Source organism: Coenobita brevimanus, chromosome 84, assembly GCF_032717465.1.
Source record: "Coenobita brevimanus isolate Jiangsu-jjx chromosome 84, ASM3271746v2, whole genome shotgun sequence".
NCBI classification, from domain to species: Eukaryota; Metazoa; Arthropoda; class Malacostraca; order Decapoda; family Coenobitidae; genus Coenobita; species Coenobita brevimanus.
In genome coordinates, this window is record NC_137037.1 from 9,178,114 (window position 1) to 9,190,761 (window position 12,648).

A 12,648-nucleotide genomic window follows, 5' to 3' on the forward strand; every position below is an offset into this window, starting at 1 on the left:
GGGAGGAGGAGTAGGTGGAGGAGTAACAGAAATACCGTTGTCGAGTAACTCTTGTCTGTCCGACCGAGCAGACTCATCAACCACAGGCAAACAATCGTCCCTGCAGGGTTATCCCGTGTAGTGAACCGATGTTCCCTTGCGGTGGACAGCGGTTTGCTACACCGTGGCTCGGGGAAGGATGTAGAGGTTTAGTTCTTTGATGGAACCCGAATTTGTGTCTAACACCCAGTTAACAGGGGCGTCACAGTTGGCTCGACATCACGCCATTATTTGGTTATATGGTTACCACCCAGCGTTGTAAATGGTTTCGTAAGACACGGGTAGCCATTGGGCTTGCCACTTAGTGTAGAGTCACTCTAGGAAGAAGTAAGAAACACCATATTTAGTGAGTGCATGCTGGCTACCACCACCTACCACTCACCAGGGCTGGTCCCGGGAGGTTACATGTTATCCTTTGCATTACCAGCTTCAGTAAACAACTATATAATGTACTGGCAGGGGTACCCTGCGTTGCCGGGTCAAAAAGGCGAACACTCTGATCCTATTTGTTCTAGTGCAGTCTTTTTTTCTTTTCTTTTTTTTTTCTACTCCAGAAAGACCATGTACCTCCTATGCTTTTGAAGAGGGATTATAAGAGGTCCAGGAACTTTCTGTTTCGGCTTTCGCAGACTAACGCACAGTATTTGTGCGCACTTGTTTACTATTACCGGTGACCTCAAATGACCTCCGACCAGTGACCTCAAAGGATCTCGGAGGTCAACCTCACATAGTCTGTGTCCGAACTAGAGGTCATGCGAGTCTTCATGCCAAAAATTGGGCTGCAGGGGTGCCCGGCGTTGCCCCGGCCAAAAAGGCGAACAATCTACCAGTGACCTCAGATGACCCAGATATGAATTTTGACCCCATTAAAACCATCCTTGGGTCACCCTGATTCAGATTGTTTGAGGGTCTGGGGGTCTCTGGCCCTTGGTTTGAGCGTGGTTGAAGGACAAAGAAACAAACAACGCCGCCCTTTTATCTATGTAGATTTATGTAATGCTTTATATATTGTAGTGTTTTATGCACTGTATACTGTATTTGTGTAATGCACGACTTATTGTATATATACTTTATTGCAGTATATACTTTATTTTTTGTAATGCACTATGTACTGTTTTTTTTTGTAATCTAGTATGTACTGTATATTTTTTTATTGAGCGATATATTGTATTTTTGCAATGCACTTTTTATTGTATATTTGTAATACACGATCTTCCCATATCTACCTTAACCCCCTTTTCTTCGCAATAAAATATATAAAAGACATCTTGTTTGCTGTAATTTTGCCAGTCATTCAGGGTAGGTAACTTTTTCATCAGCAGAATAAAATCGTCTGGTGGCAACAAAAATCATATAAATACGTCATCGTGTTGAAGGAGGAAAAATTACACAGAAAAAAATCAGTACACCTCTGTCAGCTGGCCATTGGTACAAAAGAATCGTTCATCGTTGTATGCAGTCGTAGGAACCTCCAACAGAAAGGATTTGAGAGAGATAGAGAGAAAAAAAACTACTTACTGTACTATTTTCAACGCTGTTGATACACATTTTCCGTATTATCAAATTCACTATTTCTTCCTTATTATCAAATTCACTGTATTTCTAGGAAACCACCGTACTTTACTTGCACACCTGTTTTCATCCTCACCGTCATATCAGACTCTCATTACCAGTATTTCATTTACATATTTAGTGATAATAAGGAACAGTTCCTTTCAGTATGGTGTGTAACTCCAGCGCCAGCAATTACTGAATAATAACTATAAGCAATACTTATAAAGAACAAGTCCTTTCCGTATTGTGTATAACTCATCATAAATGATTTTCCCAGTAATAACCACGAACAAAACTTTTGTTACACACCCTTATTCAGTTTGGCTCCAATATCAGACTCACTCTTCACCAATTTCACCTGCACATAGTATTAAAAAAAAAAAACTGGTTCCTCGCTGCCTGCTGTGGAACTCTAACACAATGGATTTCAGAATTTACGCCACGAAATTAGCGGGAACGGTGAGTACACAGACTTGCTTGGGAAAGGGTTCGGAGGGAAGAGGATAAGGAAAGATGAGGTAGGCTAATGTCTGTCATTCCCCCCCCCCTCTCTCTCTCTCTCTCTCTCTTTCTCTCTCTCTCTCTCAGGGATCCTTTTTTATGCAAGGAAAAAGGAACCAAAGGCTAGAAACCAAGATTATTCTCGTCAAGAGAGAGAGGGGTGGGGGGGTCGCTAGACTTCCTGTAGGTGGCTGATGGTGAAATGTGACAGAAATTCAAGATGTGGGCTGGTGCGAAACATTAAGTCGGATATTCCCATTAATTTACTACTAACAAAATCCTGGTCTGTCTCCTCGTGAGCAATTTGATGTCATTTTTTTTTCCTTCCAGCATATGGCAACACAACAGTATGTATTACAGGCTGGCAACACTAGACCTTTGCTCACCAAGAGTTTTTCTTTTTCCACACTTTTACTGCACACTGACCAGCCTTCAACCCCCCCCCCATCACGCGCGCGCGCACGCGCACACACACACACACACACACACACACACACACACACACACACACACACACACACATTCCGTATTCCGTACCGCTCTGAGGGATTCCAGGACGTTCTCTGGCTTCACTTTGGGTTTTCTGTTTTCCTGCTTCCGTGTGCCTCCAGCCTGTGTTTACGAGGCTCGGAACCCACTGACTACGGTGACGTCGTTTAGTTTTGTTCAGACTGACTCCGGACGATTTTATTCTACTAATGGAAGACTTCTAGTCGTGATTGTTTTCTGAAGATTAATTGTTAGATCATTATAGATAAATGGATATAGGTAGATAGATAGATGCTGAAATATATATAAGTAAATAGATAGATTTACAGAAGTAGATAGGTTTGTACGGTATGTATGTATGTATGTTCGAGTATGTACAGTATGTGTGTCTGTGTTGTGGAACATAGAATGTAGTTTCCATTACTAAAATATATGTAACTGATTAGCTATAACTTGTTTTGTTAATGACAGCTTAATTATACATACAATTATTACTGAAATTAATAATGAGGCAGTCTAATGGTTGTCATTACGGAGCCTCATTAATTTGAGTGACATCACTTGTACTCCATTGTTAATTACTGTACAGTATATGCCACTGACGCTGACTCGCTTATAAACGCCACACTGTTTTACACTTTGACCTGTGACAAATCAGCACTATTATTCATGATATTACCAGACGGTTTTATTTAACTTAGGAACGACCTGTCGACTAAATGTTAATCCCAATAGTTGGATGATGTTTTCTGTAGTACTCCTGCTGTCACAGATGATTATATTATGATCAGGAGAGAACTGAAAGATTTAAGTACAGCCTTTACTTACCCTTTCACAGCAGTTCTACCGTAAAGTGAATAAAACCGACTTTAAAAAATGGTCACCGGACTGAAGGTCCAAAAAGTTTGCCGTAAACCATATAAGTCGCGCTAAATGTTAAGCCTTTGGTGAGGCGAGGCCACTTGTTGGCTGAATAAAATGGTGTTTGGGCAGCAGGCGTATAATAAGTTGGCGGCAGCAGGAACAAAATACTGGTGATCACGTTGTGAAAGGGTTACTGGAGACTGATTTTAACCGATAGATGACGACAGACAGCTGTTAGGCCAAATGTAATGGTGTTGTGGCATCAAGATATAAGTAGTTAAGCTTTGTGACGTGCTGAAGGCTGACCTGTTTTATTCTGGATACCGACAAACAGTTTGACTCGCCTTAACAATGGCCTCTTGTCGCCTTAGCCTAAGTTCCTATTGCAAGTCGCCTCGGAGGTTTCCTAACACCTCTTCCTAAGCTATTTATTCTGCCTATTACTTTAGAACATTGTCTGGTATGCCGTTTATATCATGTTAATGTGGACGTAGTGTGCATCAGTAACATACTATACGATACTGAAGTGCAATGGAACAAATTAATTGCTTTAAAAGACGTGTGACGAAATATTCAGTCACTTAGAATATTACAAGGCCTGTACAGTATTCTCATCAGTTAAGGAAGCTCGCTAATTCCTTTTACTAAGCGATCTGTTTAGCTTATTACACCTTGTTGTCCTCTTCTTGTTGTTTAAATCACTCTAATGTCACAATATTCAGCATATAAAACGTGTAAAATCATATTCACCAGTCGTATCCAAAAATAAATCTCTAAGGGTGAGGTTCAAGGGAGCACCTTAACCGACGAGAATAGGCAGGTAAGCCAGCCAAGAGCGTGTTGTGGGCCAACCAGGATACCGCCCATGAACAACACTGCAATTTATACCTACACAATATACTGTACAAGCTGGGCTGTATATGGCGCTACACTAAAAACTTACCTGCCAGTAGCTTGTCTGTTGCGGGGACGGCTCATCCTGCTGGTGTGGGCGTGGGTGTAGCCGTGGGAGTAGTAAGTGCAGATAAGTAAGTAGTAAGTGATGCAGGATAGGCATTGACAACGCTGACTGAGCCGTCCCCACAATACGGGAAAAGTCACAAGTCGGAGTGGAGGAGGAGCGATATACAGTATATGGACCAGCCTGTACACTGTGCATTAATTCCACCCATAAAATAACACTTGAAGCACAACGTTACCCTTCATTATGTAAACGAGTACATTACGATTATTCACAAACAGCACATGTATTAGTATATACTTTATACAAATTATGAACCTTATTACACACACACACACACACACACACACACACACACACCAGACAAAAATGTATGTAACAATACACAGACCATACAAAAACGAGGCATAAAATCGGTTAACTCTAAAGCATATAGACTGGAAACGGAATGAGGGATAGGGAAAAAAAAAAGTAAAAAACGGGACTACAAATACAGCTGCTATAATCTCCTCAGTACGGTGACGTCTGTGTTTTATTCCTGCTCCACCATGTAATTTTATCCAGGTGTCGGCAGACGGTTCGTACTGGAGGCATTATATGCAGGCTTCATTATTACATGGAGGCTTCAGTATTACATATTCTTTTTCACACAGGCACAGCTGTTCGTTCTTTATTTTGTATGATTCCCTTTTATCCCTTGGGTTTTTCTTTGTCCGCCGCCTTTCTTCTCACTGCACTTGGCTACCGCGACGTAATAGGTAGTCAGAATTTTGTGGTCGTGTCCCTTTTGCTTTACCCATCCGACTCCGTCTGTTCGGGGTCCAGCTCTTGAAAACCTTGATGTAGAAACCTCATTATGTTTAGGGTGGTAACTGTCGACCACAACTAGGTAAGGTTTGAATATGACAGTCATGACAAAAGTCAAGATCAAGGATATGAAAAGAATTCAGTCCTAAGCGGGAGGTTGGTCACCTTCTTGGGAGCATTGTTGTTGTCTCCTTAGCTTCACCACCTCTCCTACACACTGCATATACCTCCTTGCACTTCCCACACCCTACCCCCTAAACACTGCACATACCTCCTTGCACTTAACACCCTACCTCCTACACACTGCACACACCTCCTTGCCCTTCCCACTCCCTGCCCCCTTAATATCTTCCATACTGCAACCACTGTATTACTTCCCCTACTTTATACTACCCACGGTGACCACTTTGTAACTCAACCCCCTAAATTTATCAGAATTTTAACTCTTTGACTGAAGAAAATTTATGAGCAGAAGAAAATCGCCCAGCGAAAGCTTGAATTTAATGAGAAACTCAGTACTTTCGGTGAAAATATCAATGATGATAATCTTAATATTTTTGGCGGTGTAGGCTTCCTTAGAGTATAGTAAGACAATTTGGCGTTAACCGTAGTACAATACAAACTACGTGTTCTGCAGCTAAAGGTTAAACTCAGTGATCCTAAACACAGCCAGGGGTCTGCACAATAACCATACCCAAAGTTGATCAGTGAACTGCATTTAGGAATGTGGTTGATGATCGTGACTTTTTGACACCTCATCCTTCTTATTGATTGGTTGCAGCGGGCCTTGTTACTTGTGTGTGTGTGTGTGTGTGTGTGTGTGTGTGTGTGTGTGTGTGAGAGAGAGACAGACAGAGAGAGAGAAAGAGAGAGAGAGGGAGGGAGGGAAATGTGGGTGTTGGTGTTGATCAAGGTAATGGTCCCCAGAGTAATATAAGGAGCGAGGAGTTGATTTCTTTCCACTGTAGTGACTCAGGTAGGGGAAATGGGAGGAGGAGGAAGGAGGAAAGGGGGTAGGAGTAAGGAAGAAGGAGAGTGTGATGGAAGGAAGAGAGGTAAGGTGGGAGAAAAGAGGAATGGAGGTGGAGGATAAAGGGGAGGATGAGAAATATGAAAAGGGAAGTATGGAAGTAAAAAGGAGATAGGAGGGAAGGTGGGGCAGAATAGGATGGGAAGGAGGAAAGAGAGTAGGGGGGAGGAAGAAGAGAGTGTGATGAAAGGAAGAAAGAGAGGTAAGATGGTAGAAGGGAGGAATGGCGTCGGAGGATAAAGGGGAAGATGAGAAGTATAAAAAGGGAAGAAAGGAAGGAGAAAAGGAGATAGGAGGGAAGGAGGGGCAGAGAAGATGGACATTGCTTAAAGAAAGAAGTCAGTAGAATAAAGGGAAAGAAGATAAACAGGGGATGGAAAGAGAGGCGAGAGTAAACAAGGAGTGAAAGAGGAAAAGAAATGAGGAGGAGGAAGGTGGGGGAAAAGATGGAAGCCTTCTTACTTTGCAGTCTTTACCTTCATCTCATAAAATTAGTTATCTTTATTAGTCTTCTTTATAACAAAGAGCCCTGAAAGAACCATTAGGTCTGTTGCTGTTTGCTGTCCTTTGTACTCCTTTGTACTTTGTAAGGAAGAAGAAAACGAGGCAGAAAGAAGGAAGGAATGAAAGGACATAATGGAAGACATTGGTGAAGGGGGGACCAAGAAAGGCTGAAGGTGGAAAAGGTAGGAGGGTGTCATAAGGGAGGGAAAGAGGGATGGGGCTCAAGAGGGGAGGGAGAGAGGGAGGGACACCAAGAAGGATGGGAATGTAGGAGGAGGGTTTAAGAGGGGAGAGAAAGGGAGGTTCAAGAGAGGAGGGATGGAGAAAGACAGTTCAAGACGGGAGGGAAAGGAAGATGAGGGTTTGAGAGGGGAGGGAAATAGGGAGGGGGTTCACAAGAGTTGGGAAAGAGTGAGAGAGTTTAGGAGGAGAGGGAAAGAGACAGGAGGCCCAGAAAGGTTCAAGAGAGGAAGGAAAACTTAGGAGGGTTAGGAGAGGAACCTCTAGTGAGAAGGACGGGAGGAAAGTTTTGTAGGAAAGGGAAAGAAGATAAAGGTGAAAGCAGCGTCCTGACAGGAGGCTAAAATTGAATTTGGTAGCGAGGATGATAGGAGGTACATAAGAGGCAAGTAAGGTGACAGGGACCAGAGACAGGGGGTGAGGAAAAATGAAGGGGAAGGAGGAAGCCGGAGAGAAAGGAATGTGGGATAAAAAAGGAAGAATATATTGGGTAGAGAGTAAGGGGGCGGGAAAAATGTGACGGAGAGAGGGAGAATGATGAAGAAGCTAGAGGAAAGCTGGGAAAAGAAAGAGAGGAAAAGTTAAGATGGAGAGGTGATGAAGGTAATAGGAGGAACGGAGGGAAAGGGAGGAGAAAGATGAAAGCCAATAAAAGTAGAAAGAAGAGGGAAGGGAAAGCAGTAAGAATTGAAAAGGTGAAGGAGGAGGAAGAGGGAAGGAAAACGAATATGAAAACGGAAGGAGAATGAGGAGTTGGGCAGTGAAAAGGAAGAAGTAATAGGGTGGAGGGTTGGAGGGAGTGGATGGTGATGCATGTGACAGGGAGAGAGAGAGAGAGAGAGAGAGAGAGAGAGAGAGAGAGAGAGAGAGAGGTGAAGGCGCGTTCCCGGGTAAATAATACATAATTGATGTAGGACAGAGCAACATTGTAGAATAGACATACAATTCTTATCACATTACTCTGTCGTTCGAAATAACCATAATCATCATTTCCGCTCTGTACTGCCTGGTAATTTTCATATTTTGTTTTCCGTTTCACCTGGTAGGACGTGGAAATAAGGTAGGGAGAAAATTATGTAACGGCAGAGGAAGGTTGGGGAGTTACGGCTGTCTTGCCTTCCTTTTATATTAGACTGGCAGTGGATTCCATAGTTATAGGTCACACCATAACTAACGATCTTCAAGGGACAAAACAGATCCTTTGCTGTATGCTTTCCTTTGTATTAGACCACCCTAGCCTGCACTCCAGCCACTTTCTGCCACAACTTCACCCTGAACTTCACTCTCACCCATACATCTCCGTTACTCTAACCCTCACTCTCACCCATACTTGGTCCTCACCCTCACTCATCCATACTTCCACCTCATCATACTAACCCACACTCCTCCCTCACTCTCTGCCACAGCTTCACCCAAACCCCCACTCTCACCCATACTTGGCTGTCACTCTGTCCTTCGCTCTCACTCATACTTCCCCCTCTCCCTAACCCTCACTCTCACCCACGCCTCCACCACACCCAAAGCCACATTTATCCCTTTCCCAAACCCTCGCAGTCACCCATACTTCCCCTTCACCCAGATCCTCGCTTGCTCATACTTCCCACACACCCTCATCCCCACTATCACCCGTACTTTCCCTCACCAATATCCCCACCACCAACTCTCACCCACACATTCCTTCACCCAGCCCCACCCACATGCACCCTCACCCAGCCCCACCCACATGCACCCTCACCCAACCCCACCCACATGCACCCTCACCCAGCCCCACCCACATGCACCCTCACCCAGCCCCACCCACATGGACCCTCACCCAACCTCACCCACATGCACCCTCACCCAGCCCCACCCACATGCACCCTCACCCAGCCCCACCCACATGTACCCTCACCCAGCCCCACCCACATGCACCCTCACCCAGCCCCACCCACATGCACCCTCACCCAGCCCCACCCACATCCACCCTCACCCAGCCCCACCCACAGCGGCAGCGCAGGAGAGTACTGGCATCAGTAAATTAATACAAGGTGCAGTAGTGGATGGTCAGCGTGATGTAGTGGCGTGATTGGCCCCTTGTTGGCCGGTGCACTTATGGATGGTGACTGCCCGGGGCAACACTCACCAGCGTACATACCTCACCCGGGATTACCACAGCCGCTGTTGGCACTGCCTTTACCGTGAGAGAGAGAGAGAGAGAGAGAGAGAGAGATTCGCGGAGGAAGTGGAAAGGTGACGAGAGGGAGAGGAGTGAGAAAAGGGGAGAAGGGAATAAGGAGAGGACGTGGAAATAAGGTAGGGAGAAAATTATGTAACGGCAGAGGAAGGTAGAGGAAAAGACGGGAGAAAAAGAGTGAAAGAAGAAGAAGGAAAGGAGACAAGCAATGGAAAAGAAGAATAAGTGGGGAGGGAGGGGGAGAGAGGAGGAAGGTAAAAGAGGGGATGGGTTACCGAGGGGAGTCATCAACCGCTCTAGTTCCCCCACCACCTGGTACTTAGTTTAACCCATTTGCACCCAGTGTCCCCAGTAGAGGACGGAAGTGGGCATTTTCAAAGGTTAATAAACAAGGGAACCCCCTGGGTAGGTACCTATGAGCCTCGAGACTTAGCACCTGGGCACAGTCCCTCACCCAGGAACCCTGAGAGCCAATGGGTTAATATCGTTCATCCTTTACTCTCACTCCCCCTCCCCTTTCACCTGCTTCCTCTCATCTGCCTCCCCTCTCCCCTCATATCAGCTTCCTCCATTTCCCTGCACCTCGCCTCATCTCACCACTTTCCTTCACATCATCTCACCTCACGTCACGTCTCATATTAGTATTTATCTGGTAATCCTTGATCTCATATCCCCCCTCACCTAAACTGTCCATCTCATCAGCCGTACGTCATTTATCAAACCTGCTTCAGCCTTGTTAAACCCACCCTGACCTTATTTGTCATCAGCAGACCTCACCAACCGCCACCATACCTCACCAACGGCCACCATACCTCACCTGAGCCTTAACTGTTGTAATGTGGAAATATCTTCCTTAATCTGTCTTTCCCACTGCCTGTGACCAACTGTTCTTCATACACAGTGTGTCATGTTCAGCCATCTCAAAATGAACGGATATTGATCTTGGCTTTCTCCTCTTTAACTTTCTTTAGAAATAACAACTGTTCCAGGCTCCTGGGCTTTTGTTATAAGGTCATGGAGACTCGTAGCTTTTCCTTATTTATTGATTTATCAAGAATCTGAAAGTAGCCACATTAATGTTCAGGTATGTCAGCATCAAGCTTCTTGTTAGAGGAGAGGCGAAATGTACAGGTACGATCCCCAGATTCTTTACTCCCTGGAGGACAAGGTTGTACAAACGCCAGTGGAACAGATATTGGCATCTCATCAGACACACGCGTGTACATGTACAGTCACTCATAAAAGAAACGGACCCCCCTTGGCCAGAGCTGCAGTATCTCGTGGCAGTCCGAGTCTGGTAACACTGTGGCCGACGTTGGGGAGGATTGTTAGGGGGTCAGAGGCGGTGTACGAGGGTGGGAGGCGGGTCTACACGACTTACTGCTCAGATCATGTTTCATTTCGCCATAACTAAATCGAACCCAAGGGGTACGTATAATTAGATATTTATAATCCATGGACTGCCATGTCTCAAAATATCGTAGGATAAAAGCAACCTTACTACCTACCTAACATCGCAACTATTTATCCACTTAACACCATTAAATTGTCTTTAAGGAGGGTGTTATATATGTTTTAAACGGTTACAACTTACCCACTCATATCAGTCACATGACGGCATTATTTTTCCACATGGTTGTGTAATTTGAGTGTATGATACAGCAGGAATGTGTAGACTGGAAAATAATATCGATTTATATTTTTAGTTTATTTAGTACTATATCAAATTTAGCATTATAATCCTAACATCGTAGAAAAAAATATGGTGTTCTATTATCTATAAACATAAATAATGTGATTAATTATTTTCATAGCGGTTCATTATGAACGGCGTCAATTAGTTAATAACATATGTTAGGTGTATACAGTATTTGTAACATAGTAAACGTAACATACACAACAAAAAACACATTGCTTCCCCTTACAGCAATATACGATTTACTTTATAATATGAACATTAGTAGCATATTGTTTTTAGTCTCCTGCAGTGATCTAATTATTTAATGTCCAAGCACCTAATATTTCGCCCACCCTCCATTAGCTTGTATGATTGCATGTAACCTACTAGGAACAGAATCTACTAGATGTTGACAGTAGTTTGGAATACGACTTATATTCTCCCATGGCATGATTTATGATATTTTTCTCTGTTCCTCGTATCCCGGATATCCCATGTCCTGACCATCATTGCCTAAACATTCTCTATAACACTGATATCACAACCCTTGCTTGGCCATTCTATAACTTCAAATTCTGGATGTTTTCCGAACCATTGCCATACCACTTGGCTCATATGAATTGGTGATCTATCATGGACAAATCTAATAGGGGCTGGAGCTGCAATTACCCTCTCACGAATAGAAGGTAACATTCCATTCAAAATATCGAACATATTTCGCCGCTGTAACGTTACCCTGAATGGGTGTGAGATCCCCAAGTCCTCTGCCCACATCCATCCGTGAAAAGAAACACTACTGCGGCCACTCGTGCACTGCTCCTGAACGTTTTCCTTCCCATATCTTATGTTTGGTGGTTGCCAACGTACACGAGCCTTGGCAGCAGTCGTCGAGAAAGACTTTTCTTCCATCCAAAATACAGTTCCAAGTTCTGCGTCATATGCCTCTTGTGTATAACGTCTGGCAAATGCAAGTCGTGCAGTCCTGTGTTCCACAGACACTGCTTCCTTTCCAGGAGGGACGGAACAGTAAATGCCTGCCTCATTCACATGCTGCCTCGTTGTTTCCGGATGGCATGGTAGGTCTAATTCCTGAGTGACGTCAACAGCTGATGTGTGAGGCCTTTGTAACACAACATGTACGATGCATTGATCATCTTCTGGAGCTAAAATTCGTAGACGACCACTTCTAGGGCGGGTAGTAAAGGTGCCCTCCTCATCCCAACGCCGTATCCACCCTCTCACGGTGTTTATACTTGATCCTGTTTCCCGGGCAATGGCTTTTATAGACGTGTCAGCGTCTTGCATACCCATGATGGCACCACGTTTTGTGATAACTTCGGGTCTTTCGGCACCTCCTGTAGGTCTGTGTGCTCTTTGGCAGTCCACTCTTCCAGGCTGGTTCATTCTGCAAAATATAAATGGTTATATACTTAAGCATCTATCTATCTATTTGTAGCTCTGATGCCTCGCTCCCTCCGGGAACTCCCTCCAAGGGAGTGGCCATGGTAGAAGAGTCTCCATCTCTCCCTGTTCCTCACTCGATAAAGCCCCCTCCCACCCACTCCTCTCACACCTCTCTCCCTCCCATACTCCTCCACCCTGTTCACCCATTTGACTGGTGGTCTGCCCCTCGCACCAGGACCCTCGACTTCACTCCCATACACCTTCCTTGCAAACTCCTCATCTTGCGTTCTCTCCACGTGTCCAAACCACCTCGGTTTATTACGGTTCGCCCTCTCCATCATCCCACGCTCAGTGCCAATTCCCATCTTACTCAACCCACATCTCACAGACACTCTCCCTCCTCA